The 13341-nt window shown below is 37.4% G+C and overlaps 1 protein-coding gene and 1 non-coding gene across 21 annotated transcripts in view; one reads left to right on the plus strand and one right to left on the minus strand.

Annotated features, from left to right (window-relative positions):
* The window catches only part of NRXN1 (neurexin 1), a 1006580-nt gene that overhangs the window by 972548 nt on the left and 20691 nt on the right, over positions 1–13341 (minus strand). The gene's annotated exons all lie outside the window — the stretch shown is intronic.
* On the plus strand, positions 908–1036 carry LOC139020255 (small nucleolar RNA SNORA33). The gene has a single exon (XR_011473262.1). It is a non-coding gene; the product is annotated as a small nucleolar RNA SNORA33 (small nucleolar RNA).

Genomic DNA, 13341 nt, shown 5'->3' on the forward strand with positions numbered 1-13341 from the left:
AGTGAATCTGAGGGCACCAACATCGGCTCAGTGCTTATAGAAAGTACAGCATCCTGTAGCCAGAATGCTACTTATTATGAAAATAAGCTGTTGGCTAGACCTAAATGAAATCAGGGAGGGCCCCATGAGGATTAACAAGAAGGTATAATAAAAATCAGGAGGATGGTTTAATGAGAAAGAAATTCAATATACTTCACCTCGCCTTCAAATTTTTTTGTGTGTTTGGTGGTACTCATCTGGGAACAACTCTGTCTGTTTTCTTCCTATAGCTTTTCCCTTTCACATAGCCTAGAAAGCACTTGTGTTTCTTTAGAAACATAGGACCAGAATAATTTATGGGAATGATTATAAAAAGGACAGAGTATTCGTAAAGGAAGATGGGTCAATATAACATATAGGTCAAATACAACTAAATATATTTGGAAGTTCTGACCAGCCTATACGTAGAACAATATGAAACAAAATTTACCAAGTGCTTGATTTTTCAGACTAAATTTTCTTATTATCAAAAGCTACACAAACTAAGCCTTCTCTAAAGACCTAAAATAATACATACAGGAAATTCAATTACAGAAGACATCTGAAGAGCAGGAAAAAGAATACATCAACAAACAAGAAAGTATCTGAAATATACATACATTAGAAACAACTGTCTTTATGTTGGGGAAGGTAAATGGTGGTTATGGAGGAAAACAGTTACATGTTAGTCATTTACAAAGAGAATGGATCACAGAATGTTTAGATTGGAAGTCACCATAAAGAAAGAGTAGCCTAATGCTTTTATTTTACGAAATGAGAACGAGAACCAAATGATGTATGTTTTATGCACATTTATATGGTTAGTGCTGGCTTTTCCCACCACACACACTGCCCTCAAGACTTTTTTACCACATAAAAATATAGCACTAAGCCAGCCAATAAGTCTGCTTACCTGAATGTGTTCTGCAGAAATTTAGAGAAAGCTGGCAATAGTAAAGCCATGTTACGAGCCTTAAAGACATTGAAGTCGTTAAGGTCCCTGAAAATGGCTATAAGAAGTAAAAAAAATAAAATAAAAAATAAAAAAATATATATATATATATTTATCTTTTATTTGAGGTTTCCTTTGATCTGTAGATTTGTTTATTTTATATTTCCATTCAGTCAGCCCTTCATACCTTTCCCTCATTATCAGTGGCTGAATCTTTGTTTCAATATAACTTTAATTTATTAATTATGACTTATTTCTCCAATGTTCCATGATTCTTTTGAATTCTCAGACTATCTGAACTATTTGTCAGCCCCATTGTAAAAGTTGCCAGCACACCCATAGATTGTGCTAAAATATTTTTCATTCCTGGTAAAACACTTAGTAAGTGAAATGTGAGGTCAATTTTAGATTTCACATAATAAAATTTGCTCCATATACCACCTTACAATCCACAGTAAGCTCCTCAACACACTATTTACAAAGGATTCTTCACAGTGATAATTATATATGGAACATCCATCTTTGGTCTCTATCCAAGCCATTCACTGGCAAGAGGAAAGGTTTATGAGTACATTACAAAGGGGAACCACCAGCACCTTGCAAATTTTTTTTTATATTTAACTGGTATAGATTTTAACCTTTAGTGCCTTCCTGTTTTCCTACCCTCACTACTTTAAGTCATCTTTCTAGAACACCTATTTTGATTCCCAAAATATAGACCAACAAAACGTTTTTAAAAAGTTTTAGGTTTTGCCCTAACCGGTTTGGCTCAGTGGATAGAGCGTTAGCCTGTGGACTGAAGGGTCCTGGGTTCGATTCCGGTTGAGGGCATGTACCTGGTTGCAGGCACATCCCCAGTAGGGGGTGCACAGGAAGTAGCTGATCAATGTTTCTCTCTCATCGATGTTTCTAACTCTCTATCCCTTTCCCTTCCTCTCTGTGAAAAAATCAATAAAATATATTTTTTAAAAAGTTTTAGGTTTTGTTTACCATGTTCTTTGTGCCAGACACAGTTCTAAGCATTTCATGTTTATCATTTATTGGCTCTTTTCAAGACAGGGATTGTCACTGTCTCTGTGCACAGATGAGAAGACTAAGACTTAGAAAGGTTAACTAACCTGATCACTGTCATAGAATTAAACCCAGGCAGTCTGACTTTAAAGCCTGCACTCTTAAGTACTAAATTTCACTAACAAACACACACATACATATACTGCATTTAATGAACCACGCTGAGGCTAAAGATCAGTCGCACTTCACCTTCTGTTCTTCAAGGAATACACTCATGGTCAATAAAAAACATAGACTTAAATATGAAGAAAACCTACACTCAAGTTTCCCAATTATATTTGACCACCTAGTCCCGTGGTTGGCAAACCACGGCTTATGAGCCACATGTGGCTCTTTGGCCCCTTGAGTGTGGCTCTTCCACAAAATACCATGTGCGGGTGTGCATGTACAGTGTAATTGAAACTTCGTGACCCATTAGCAGAACTCGGTATTTTGTGGAAGAGCCAGTATTTTGTGGAAGAGCCACACTCAAGGGGCCAAAGAGCCGCACGTTGCTCATGAGCCGCGGTTTGACGAGCCGCAGTTTGCCGACCACTGAAAAAGCCTTCAGGTATGCGCAGCTCCCTACATTATCAGAGTTTATCAAGATTTTCCTCTCCCATGGAAGGGCTACAGTTATTCAGCCACAGCAGAAAGAATGTCAACCAAAGACCTAAGCTTACATCTATTCTATAAAAAACCTCATCATATTCAAAGAAATAATTTTTAAACTGTGTCTTGCATAAGGAGAATTACTAATTCAGATCCAGTTGACTGCTAGAGATTGCATTAGCTCTGTGTCATGCATTCAGGAACTACTCAAGAAATATTAACAGATAAACCAACGTTATAGATAAGTTACACATGTAATACACACATCTGAGTTACTAAAAAGCATAAATTCAAAATAGGGTTTTAAATTATATACAGGAACAACAACTGCAAAATTAATTCTGAGAAAACTATAGCAAGCACAGGATACCAAATTATCTGAACCTTACTCAGTAATCAAATGTGAACAGTGATGCGGTTATATTGGGCATTTTATTCTTTTCTTCAAAATTCATTCTCAATGTGATTTTCCGTTTTAAATATTAAAGTCATTCAAGCTTGAAGAAACGTGTTCGCATTCAGTTCAAGAGAAATATAGAGTAATAATCTTGAATATAAATGATAATTTTAGAAAAGAAATACATCAATGGAAGCATTTACACTGAGGGCTAAACCATCAATCAATATGTCACTTATTATCAATTTGGGGGACAGCTGCATTGCTATAAGGGCTGACAAAAAGGGCCTAAATAGGGAAATAATGAATTGTCGAGCTGAAAGAGATCTTAGAGGTCATTTAGTCCCACCCTGTAGATGAGGACATAGACATGGGGAGGAAGAATTACTTCCTCAATGTCACACCATGAATTAGTGGCAGAGAAAAGATAAAAGCTCAGTGTGGCCTACACAGAAGAGACAACATTTAAATATGGGAGAATCTTAGGAGGTGTCACTGGATTTTAAATAAATGCTGCATCTCATATGGTAGTTTATCTTTCAGACAAAGGTAAATGCAACTGCAGACAAGTCCTGACTTACTAAGGAGTAGGAAGCTCAGAGATTCACAGCAATAATTCTTGTGTGACTAAGCAGAGGCCTCGACTGCTTTAAAGCCCTGTATTCTTTAATCTCCATGCTGTCATCCTTGTCCACTCTCTCACAGTACGAAGGGACCTTAAAGGTAACAACTTCTAGCATTGTAAAAAATTCAGATGATTTTAGTAGATAAGCATTTATATAGGCTATGTTCTTCAAAGTTGATACATTGGTAAGTACAGTTATTATAGAGGAGGAGAATTTTGGGCACGTGAAATATATATGATTTTGATCATGAATAGTGAGTAGGTTCAACAAGGAGTTATCTTTGAAATACTCAGTATTTATTACTAAAAAAACCCCAAAAAATAAATAAAACATTCACTTCTCTGGGAAAATAATAAAAGGGTAGTTTGCGGGAGGAGAGTGGTGATAATTTTTTAACCCATATTTTTGTGGCACAATGCTACAAACGTTTACGTACTTTGCCTAAAAAATATTCCCTTGAAGGAAACTATCCTTTCACATCTTCTTCAAGGAAAACCCTAGAGAGAAATTGGTAAACTGGGATGAGCTGAGAGAGGATGAGCTGATTGCCCCTTGCTTAAATCTTATATGTATACTAGAGGCCCAGTGCATGAAATTCATGCACTCAGGGTGGGGTGTTCCCCAGCCTGGCCTGTGCCCTCTCACCATCCTATATAATAAAAGGCTAATATGCAAATAGACTGAACGGCAGAACAACCGAACAACCGGTCGCTGTGATGTGTGCTGACCACCAGGGTGTGTATACAGAACATGGCGGGTGTTGGCCATGGCAGAATGGTGGAGCAGGTGAGTGGGGGCACCAGACCAAGAAGGGGCGCTGGTCACTATCATCAGGGCGAACCTGTGGTGGTTACTGAAAATCCTTTGCTCCCACATGCCACGGTCCTGCCCAGTGCTTGCACCTGCTACTGGTGCCGGCCCCATTCGCACCTGCTGCTGGTGCCCGGTGCCAGTCCCGATCATTCAGCGCCATCAGCAGGTGCGAGCAGCAGCTGCCAGCCTGATTGCCCCGAGGGCTTCTCCACCTCCCCCTGCTCCTGTGGGGTGATTAGGGCAGCAGCCACCACTCGCATCCACCAGCTGGCGCTGGCCCCAATTGCTCTGCACTGTCAGCGGGTGCAAGGGGGCCGGCACTGTCAGCACGTGGGAGCTGAGGCAGCGGGAGCAGAGCTGCCAGCAGACAGGGGGCCAGGGGCCGCAGGGGGAGGGGCTGGGCAGGGTCACGGAGAATGGGAAGAGACCTGCCCCTGTGCCTATCACAGCCTTGTGGCCCACAGTTCCTTTCAAGGTGCACAAATTCGTGCACTGAGCCCCTAGTATATTATATTGAGCCCCTTTATCCTTTACTACCTCTTCCCCACCCCACTTCCCTTCTGGTAACCACCATAGTGTTGTCTGTGTCTATGAGTTTTCATTTGTTTATCCTGTTTATGTGTTATTTTCAGTGTTATATACCAGAGTTGAATTAAATTACACAGTTCTTGACTTTTTCTGACATATTAACTTAGCATAATATTCTCAAGATCCATACATGTCGCAAATGGCAGTATTTCAACTTTTCTTATGATTGAGTAGTATTCTATTGTACATATGTACCACATCTTCTTTATTCAGCCATATTATGGAAGGAAACTTTGGTGGTTTCCTTGTCTTGACAACTGTGAATAATGCTGTAATGACCATAAAGGTACACATACCTTTATGAATAAATATTTTTAATTTTTCAGGTACATATCCAATGGGGAGGTTGCTGGGTCATATGGTAACCCTATTCTTATTGTTTTGAGGAACTTCCATACTCTTTTCCATGGTGGCTGTACCAGTTTAAATTCCCACAAGCAGTGAATGAAGGTTCTTTTTTCTCCACAACCTCTCCAATACTTAGTACTTCTTATTGAAATAGGCATTCTAACAGATGTGAAGTGATATCTCATTATAGTTTTGATCTGCAACTCCTTAACAGCTAGTGAAGTTGAGCCATTTTGTATGTCTTCTTGGGAGAAGTGTCTATTCAGTTCCTCTGGTATTTTTGGTATTTTTTAAATTAGAATGTGTTGTTGAGTTGTATGAGTTTTTTTTTTTTTAAATATATTTTGGTTATTAAATAACCCCTTACCAGAGGTTCGGTTTCCAAATATTTTCTCCCATTTCATTGGCTGGATTTTTGTTGTTGACAATGTATTTGCTTTTTGCTTTTCCTTCCTTTGCCTTTGAGGTAAAAATCATAAAGTCCTCTCTAAGACCAAGGTCCTTATGTTTAGTACCTATGTATTCTTCTATGTAATTTACTGTTTCGGGTCTTATATTTATATCTTGGATCCATTTTGAGTTAATTTTCATGTAGGGTGTCAAATAGCACCACAATCAGGCAAGAGAAATAAATAAAAGGCATCTAATTAGAACTGAAGAAGTAAAATTGTCACTTTTTGTAGATGACATGATTCTTTATATAGAAAACCCTAAAGGTTCCACCAAACTATTAGAAACAATAAACAAATACAGAAAAGTAGCAGGATACAAAGTCAATGTACAAAAATCTACTTTACTCCTGTATACTAACAATGAAATTTCAGGAAAAAAAATGTAATTTTGCAATTGCAACAAAAATAATAAAATACCTAGGAATAAACTTAACAAAGTATGTGAAGGACCTATACACTGGAAACTATAGAAACTATTAAAACAAATTGAAGAAGACACAGAGAAATGGAAAGGTATTAGGTGTTCATGGATTGGAAGAATCAATATAGTTAAAATGGCCAAATTATCCAAAGCAATATACAGATTTAATGCAATCACCATTAAAATTCAAAAGGCATTTTTTTTAAAGATAAAGAAGAAAAAATTATCAGATTTGTATGGAACCACAAAAGATCCCGAATATCAAAAGCAATCCTGAGAAAAAAGAACAAAATTCAGAGGCATCAATCTTCAAATTATACTACAAAGCGACTATAATAAAAATAGTATGGTATTAGCAGAAAAACAGACAGACCAAACAGACCAATGGAACAGAATTGAGAGACCAGCAGTAAACCCACATGTCTATGGGCAAATTATCTTTGACAAAGGAGCCAAAAACACATAATAGAGAAGAGAAAAATCTCTTCAATAAATGCTGGTGGAAAATTGCAAAAACCACATGCAAAAATCATGAAACTAATAAGGACACTTTAAATCAGTTATTCAGTTCAAAACCTCAATGAGTTTATTAGACACAGGCAATACTGATAGGTAATAAAAAATTACTAACATATATATATATATATATATATATAGAGAGAGAGAGAGAGAGAGAGAGAGAGAGAGAGGAAATGCTACAGTCAGATATATTTTAGCTGTGTTCTCATTACAAAACTAAGACCTCCTATACTAACTACATTGTTACTGCAAACAGGATGCTGCAATGGACAGGAGCCATATCCCATGTAACATTCAGGAAAAATCACATTCAAATTGCCTTTTACATTAATGGATGTGCTAAAAGGATTTGCATTCATTTATTCACTAATCATATTGTTTTAACATGTCAAAGATAATAGATTGCATTTGCCTCTTACTATGTTTGATTCTAACAGATTTCCAAAAAGGAACTTTGGCTGGACACAACTTAGGTAAATGCTATTGAGTATATGATTGCAGGAGGATATGTATGTAGAGTGCTTAGAATATGCCTGGCACCTACTTAAATGCTCCATTAGAAACTATTAATGTTATGATTAGAAAATACATCTACAGTAAAGTGGTGTTGATGACAGAAACATAGTTTAATATCCTGTAAGTAAATTAGTGGTATTTCAACTTTTTCCAAACTTTGTACCATACTTAAACTTACCACAGTAATGTGCACCCCTTCAAACAAAGATCTTGGTTTGCACACATAGTATAGTATCAGTTCAATAAATACTTCAAAAGCCCATTAAGAAATGAATGAATGGAATTCAGTTAGCAAGTATTAGAAACTATAGTTTTTAAAACATATTTAGTAGACAATAAATGAATACAAAATGTGCTTAGACTAGCAATGATAGCCAGTTCTTCTCAGAAAATTAAAACTAAAATGGACTAAGATACCCCATATCTTATTGATAAAAATATTCTTTTAAAAAGGTTTATAGGGATAGCTTAGCTGTGTAGCAGAGTATGCTTCCAAATGCTTAAACCCAAAGACTAAAACTTTCTTCAAGCCTGTAGATCGTCATCACTGATATCACTCCTCTGTGCCATTGCTGGCATAAGTCAAGAGTCAAGTAGGAAGGCTACTGCCACATTACCTAGGTAATTGATTAACCCATGTTACTTTATTTATTTATTTATTCTGGTCCACCATAATCACTCTCACTTACTCATTTATCTATTCAATAAATATTTATATTTGAGTTCCTATTATGTGCCAAACACATATTCAAGAGTACTAGTAAGCTTGACAGATAGGACACTTACCTTCTCTCAGCTTAGTTTAGAATGAAGGCTCACTGGGAATGAGGATGTTTACAAGGAGCTGAAGAATTAAGGTGGAGTAAGAGGGAGAAGAAGTAATGCTTACTGCATAAGGCCTATGTCACAGGCACAGTGCTCAGCACTCCTCCTCCTCCTCCCAGGAAAGGACCCCTCCAGTCACTCAGATACTTAGGTCAATCATTTCAGACTTATCTCTCATTCTTCACTTTCATTCTCTCCCCGTCCCCTGCCTCTACTATATAAACCATCAGCACATTCTGTCAGCTCTGCTTTGAAAATACCTACTAATGAGAACCAGTTCTTCCCACCTCCTCCACTATGACTCCAGTCCATCCTTTCATCTGGCTGACACAAGAGTCCTTTTATTCTCTCTCTCTCTCATGCACCTACCACTTATTCTCTATAGAGTGGTTGTAACAGGAACAATATCACTCCCTTTTTCAAAGAGTTCATTGGTGTCTTCTTGAATTCAAAGTAAAACTTGAATTTCCTCTTGTGGTCTGTCAAAGTCTATGTAATCTGGTCCCCAGTTTCCACGCCAATCTCTCTCTCAGACCTCACATTTCTCAATGTGTGCTCATCACTCTGGCCTCCATGTTCTCCTATGAGCATTCTCACTCAAATGGCATCTTCTTGTGATCACCCTACCTAAAATAATAAATCCTTTATCCATTCTCTATGCCCTTATTCTGCTTTGCTTTTTTCAAAAACTTTGCCATTTTCAGATACAATGCTACATTTTGTAATATCTCTATTGATTTATTGCTTTATCAATCTGCCTCACCACCTGCACATATCCATCAGAGCAGGTTTTGTCTTTACCTGGCTCAGCATCTCCAAGAGTACTCAGCATATTAGCAAGACCTAAGAAAAAACATTTTTTGAAATAGTGAATTATTTCATTTATTCCTTATATTCTCTTAAGTTGCTAATATTACCATTTTATAGATAAAAACAGTAAGGTACACAGAGATGTTGCAGTCATTTTAAAAACAGATAAAATGATCTAGGAAATGGGCTCGTTCTTAGGGCCTAGAACAGCGGTTCTCAACCTGTGGGTCATGACCCCTTTGGCGGTTGAACGACCCTTTCACAGGGGTCGCCTAAGACCATCCTGTATATCAGATATTTACATTATGATTCATAACAGTAGCAACATTACAGTTATGAAGTAGCAACAAAAATAATTTTACTAGGTTGAGAACCACTGGGCTAAAACCTAATATAGGATTGAAACAATGAGGAAGGAAGTAGAGGTTTTGTTTATATTTTAATTTACTACTTTCTTTAATTTTATTTTTTTAATATATATTGTTTATTGATTTAAGAGAGAAAGAGAGAGGGAGAGAGAGAGAGAAATATCAATGAGAGATAAATATCTATCAATTGCCTTCTGCATGACCTCACTGGGGATCAAGCCCCCAAATGGGGCATATGCCCTGACTGGGAATCAAACCATGACTCCTGGTTCATAGTCTAAGCTCAACCACTGAGCAACATTGGTTAGGCAATTTCTTTAATTTTAATAGCACAAATAAATACTTTGGAAAAAAGTACCTTAATTCAGCAAACTCAATTTGTTCTGTTACTTTTTAGTGAAAATTCAAGACTGAAAACAATGGTCATTATTTACAAAAGATGAGAAATGATAGAAAACATATAGTGGCCACTACTTAATTACTCCTGCAGTTTTCTGTTTCCCCATCAGACACAGGCCTAGTTCCTGATACAAGATAAATCAAGCATCCTATATAATAAAGCAGAAATATGCAAATTGACCATCACTCTGCCACAAAGATGGCGGTGCCCACAGTGGAGGCAGGGGGGTGGTGGTCAGGGGGGTTTGTTTCCATAACACAAGATGGCTGCGCCCACAGCGGAGGTGGGGTTTCCTGAGGCTTCTCCCCTCCCCCGCCCCCATGGGGCTTGACAGGGGACCTCAGGCCGTGCCCCCTGCCCAGTGGGGCTTGACTGGGGACCTGAGGCTGCGGCCCCCTCATGGCACCAGGCCAGGGGACCTGAGGCTGTGCCCTCTGCCCAGTGGGGCTTGACAAGGGGGGGACCATCCCGTTCGGGATCTAGACCAATGCGGGGGGCCAGCCGGGTCTGGGTCTCACACAATTTTGAGGCACACGTGGGTGGTTGGGGACTTGACTCTGGGTCCCATGATGCGCCCCAGACTCTGACAGGAGGAAGATTTTCGTATACATTTACTAATTTTCTTTCATCTCTGACACTTCTATTATAGAGAAAGGGCAAATAGCAATATTAAAATATTTCCTCTAATTAATCCCCTTTTGATGTGCACAAATTTTGTGCACCGGGCCACTAGTAATTTATAATTTAAAAGTAGAGCACAGAACAATGGAATTGGAACTTGCAAGGGTGCGAAAGTTTACGGCCAAAAAATCATATATTAAGTTGTTCTTCCAGAAAAGAAAACTGTGTTGCTAGAACTTTAAGAACAAGAGTTCAAATGGAAGCCAGAGGGGAGAGGAAGAATCAACTTAGGACATCATTTTGTTGGTGTCTTTCCAAAACAGCAATTTGATAAAAAGGCATCTGCAAGTCTTTTATCTGCAAGCTTAATTTCATTATTGCACTATAGCGGACTTAAAATAAAAAACAGACCCACCCATTTATTAAAATTGTAATGAATGAATCACTTAGGCTTTGACCTCCTTCACCAATTTTAGTGAGCTCCCCTAAAGAGAGATCAATTAGGCGTATTTTTTTTTCTTCTTTTCAAATAATACTCTGACAGAAACACTTGAACTTTATTTTATCAAAATTTAGGCACAAGAAACACTATTAAAAAATAAACTCTTCCCCCTTCATGGCATTGTCTAATATGGGCAGCAGTCTTATTTCATTCTTGATGTGAAAAAGTAAAATTTTATATTTAATGGCATTTCCTAAATGTTGTCTGACAGAATACATTAAAAACTTTTATAATACAATCAGAAGCCACTATTAAAATGTAGTGTTTCTAGGAAAGTACTATTTTCATCAACTGACATACCTTCCTAAGAAAACAGAATCTTACTCCATATTGTGAGGATGTTGATTTATTTGCTGTATTCCACCATTGCTCCTATGTTCCATAATACAAAGAGATTGCTATAATGATGGATGTGCTAAAAAAAAAAAAGCTTTCCCTAAGAAAAACACAATTATTTCATAGTGCATATAAAGAGCTTAGGTATGAATCTAAAATCCTCTTACCTAGTAAGGAAGTTTCCCAATCAGGCCAGAGAGGGTAAGAATTCTCTATTAATGTAACCGAAAAAGAACAAAAGAAGACACATCAACGGAAACATTACATCATCTGTACAAGAAGATGAAATACAAATTTTTGAAGTGTTATTTTCTTTGCTCCCTGAAAATAGAATGGTGGAAATTGTGCTAGGCCTCTGTTCTTGTTCTGGCTATGAAGTCAGAATTCTCTGACTTGTCTTTGCCTCAATTTGTTCAACGCTAAAAAAGAGTGGTTGTAACAGATACAACCTTCATGGCCTCTTGTAACTGCAAAATTCTATGGATTCTGTATCTTTTTCAAAGGTATTTTTATTTCTTAGCAAATTCTTCTTGATTTTACCAAAAATTAATACTGAATTAAAGCATTAATATGCAGATTCCTCCAGCTGAAGGAACTGGTAAATTTAATGATCTTTGAAAAGAAAGAGAAGTGGTTTTACTGATATCTATGCTGAAGCATTCTAAAGTTCTACTCACTTGAGCATCTGCTATTATATGCAGCCCTCATAACGTAAAGCATACAAGTATAGAGGATCTTGAAGGAACTATGAATTCCTGAATTAACTGTGATTTACCAAAGTGAAATCCTTGTCATTATCTACTGGGCCAGCTGGGATACACACTACAGTAATGTGAGATCTATGTTTAACTAATTTACATTATTATCTAACCTGTATTGAATTAAATACTAAACTAAAGAACATATGCCATTGAGAGCATTGTCTCAGGTCATTTTTATATATGATGCTAATTACTAAATATTTCAAAATGAAAAGTAAAATGATTAGAGATTATGATGGCTCTTAAAATTTTCTTGAAATGTCCTTTGTAAAAATTAATAGCACATTTAATCACCAAAATATCCTATTTACAATGTGACTTATTTAGTTATAGTCTACATCCACATAGGATTGTGGATGACTATACAACACATGGAAGAAATTCTAATAGGAAAAAAAAAAAAACAGACCATCTATGCAAAAGATAATCAGATAAACTAAACGCATTGCAATTAAATAGGGTATTATCTCTGAGCTTCCTCTGTACATGGTGCACAGGAAATAGATCATTCCATCAGAGGGAAAAAAAAAGAAAGAAAAGGAGGGAGGGTGGGAGGGAAGTTGAGTAGTTGTCTTTCTGTTACCAAACAAGAGGAAACACCATTACTCTGAAGTTTCAGTTTGTGAATGTGGTGGCTGTTATTCACTGTCCTCTGCAAACCATTTCAAATATCATCTTTTAAACTCATTTGAGCTCTCTTTTCACAGACCTGCTAAAAACCAATTTTAGTAATCCCTTTCCTCCCAGCATGCCTTCATCCATTATCCTGAATCAACCTCCATTTCCTGGTTTTTAAAGAAAACTCCATCATTTATTAAGGTTTCTGGAATTGGAACAAGGAAGCAGCAGCTCTGGGAGTGGCTAACTCTCTCATGGATGGCCAGCAGGTATCAGGCAAACTGCTGCTCATACAGCAGCCATGAGCAAAGCCTTAGCTAGGTAAACAATGGCAGCAAAAATAAACAGATTCTGGGTGAAAAAAACAAACAAAACAAGGATAGATGCAGAGCTGAAAAGAACATAACAGCCACTAGATAAATGTTTGCTTACAATACAGGTTATTTCTGTCTTCAGTTGTTCCTTGTCCGCTTCTCTTTACCTTTTGACAGTATTTTGTATTTTCTTTGGGCATGTCATAGACCTAGTTAACATTTTACTACAAGGCAATATATATGAACTTCATCAAAGCAACTATTTTTTAAAATATATTTTATTGATTTAAGAGAAGAAAGGGAGAGGGAGAGACAGAAACATCAATGATGAGAGAGAATCACTGATTGGCTGCCTCCTGCATTCCCCCTACTGGGGATGGAGCCCACAACCCAGGTATAAGCCCTTGACTAGAATCAAACCCAGGACCCTTCATTCAGCAGGCCAATACTCTGAGCCAAACCAGCTGGGGCCAT

The sequence above is a fragment of the Myotis yumanensis genome, unplaced genomic scaffold, assembly GCF_028538775.1.
Source record: "Myotis yumanensis isolate MYYU_CA2020_CCGP unplaced genomic scaffold, mMyoYum1.0.hap1 SCAF_11, whole genome shotgun sequence".
NCBI lineage: Eukaryota > Metazoa > Chordata > Mammalia > Chiroptera > Vespertilionidae > Myotis > Myotis yumanensis.